The sequence below is a fragment of the Triturus cristatus genome, chromosome 8 (genome assembly GCF_964204655.1).
Source record: "Triturus cristatus chromosome 8, aTriCri1.1, whole genome shotgun sequence".
Classification (NCBI taxonomy): domain Eukaryota; kingdom Metazoa; phylum Chordata; class Amphibia; order Caudata; family Salamandridae; genus Triturus; species Triturus cristatus.
In genome coordinates, this window is record NC_140591.1 from 1,404,720,043 (window position 1) to 1,404,722,087 (window position 2,045).

Consider the following 2,045-nt stretch of genomic DNA (forward strand, 5'->3'; position numbering starts at 1 on the left):
CACAAATCTATGAAAGATAAACTACTAGGTGTCATCCATGGGGCATTTAAACACAAAATAATCATGTTCATCCTAAAAACCCTCTCCTCTTGGCAATCAAGCATCCATTTATCACAACACTACTTGAAGCAGTCATCTCTAGCCAACTGTCTTCTCTACCAATAGTGGAATTCTTAATTCATATAAAAGACATAGATAAACTCAAAAAAGATCTCACTCAAAATCCCTGAAACACTCAAACAAATCATACTACTATAACATGCAGTGCAAACAAGTCAATTTATTTCTTTAGTACATGTGAATATTATTAAAACACAAATATTATAAAAACACCTATAATAACACACAATGCATCATTTCAGCATAATTAAAAACAATACAATTCATCAAATCAGGACATAACATAACATCTTATGACACTTTTACCACAGAGAACCCTAAAAATAGGGAGGACGAACAATGATAGACAGTATGCTTTGCCTTTTAACTCAACAATTCCCTGGGAATAATTTTAGCAAGATTAGCCTGGATGCGTATACTCTATTTTGTATCTACAGGTCCAACTTGTCCTCGGGATAATGTATAGAAATGCGTCGACGCGTTTCGATGGGTATCTGGTTATTCCATCCTTATCAAGACAGTCATTATGTTCACTTTTCTTTGTGGTATATTTGATTGTTATACCCTGTACAAACAAGTGTATAAAGAAATATGTATTTAAAAACCTTAAAATAATTCTACTATACATGAAATTTACATGACATTCTACTAACACAACTCATAATTCTATGATTCGTTTTATACGTGCTCACATGTGTTACGTTACGGCTCAATTTAATCTCCTTATTCGATATGCCCATGTAATATACATCAAATATATTTCTCCAATTATCTACACTGTATATCAACATTTCATAAGGATATTTACAGCTTGTCCCTTCAGAGCATCACATTACTCCTGCTTACAACCTTCAAAAAAGGAAACAGGGACACAATTTTTGCTAAAGCACTTCTTAAGCTACCACACATTTGTGTGCAGTTTCTGGGTCCAAAAAAACTCCACAGTCACCCGCTGTATAACAAATGAATACACCTACGGTATTCCACTCTCCCTGCTGCAAATAACCCATTCGTCTGGGGAAATATAGACCACTAATGACACAATGTGCCTACATTGCTGTTCGCATATCTTCGTCATCAAACTCAATTTGAGAGCTACCTATATAGATCACTAAATTCATTTGTATGCCTCAAAGGCGTTTTCTTTATTCTCACCTGAATGAAAGGGAGTTGATATTTGCAATTATTCTTGTACTTCTTTTGCAGACTCAAAGAATGGTCTATTTACTGGACCCCCTGATAAATAGAGAGCATTTTTTATATTACTATTGCTGTACCAGAGGATGTCTGCCATATCATCTAACTAAACACGCTGCAGTATATCTCCTCTTTTCTGTCGTACCTTCTTAAACGGACTTGAATAATCCCCGTTTCCCAACTGCCGTATATTCTTGAACGGTTCAATCCAGAACACCAGATTTCTAATTTTGTGTCCAAGGGGTCCGCATATGAGGTCCAAGGTAGAGGGGATTTTAGTACATACACCTCCTCACCTGCCGATGCACTTACGTCGCGCTCTAAAATAAAGAAACACTCCCATTATATTACACCCATGAATATATGTGCCATGGAATTCATTTAAATAGGCTGTTCGTAAATCTATCCCATCTATTTTATAGGCTTCCTTTCTCACCTTATTAGCTCAGGGATTCCCCGTCCTGCTTCGTCCTTTTGGAAAATGTGAATGGGAGACTGCTACATTGTCCTCGTTTAAATACTGTCTTGCGGCCTCTCATTGGTTCCTACAGACCACATAGCCCGCATGCACTACTTGTGCTGATCTGCCACTCCTAACCCGGAAACTAACAACATGTGCTGATCTGCCACTCCTAACCCGGAAACTAACAACATGGTTTTCATGGGTTTACTTTTTAGCAGCAGCTTTTTTTGTTTATATGAAATATAACTTTATTGGTTTGTATGCG

At 36.9% G+C, this 2,045-nt stretch overlaps 1 long non-coding RNA gene across 1 annotated transcript; it reads right to left on the reverse strand.

Annotated features, from left to right (window-relative positions):
- Positions 1–400: 400 nt before the first annotated feature.
- Positions 401–1,833, reverse strand: LOC146805828 (uncharacterized). The gene is made up of 4 exons (XR_014967517.1): positions 1,754–1,833; positions 1,463–1,637; positions 1,276–1,356; positions 401–685 (listed from the first exon to the last, which is right to left on the reverse strand). It is a non-coding gene; the product is annotated as an uncharacterized LOC146805828 (long non-coding RNA).
- Between the last annotated feature and the right edge of the window lie 212 nt (positions 1,834–2,045).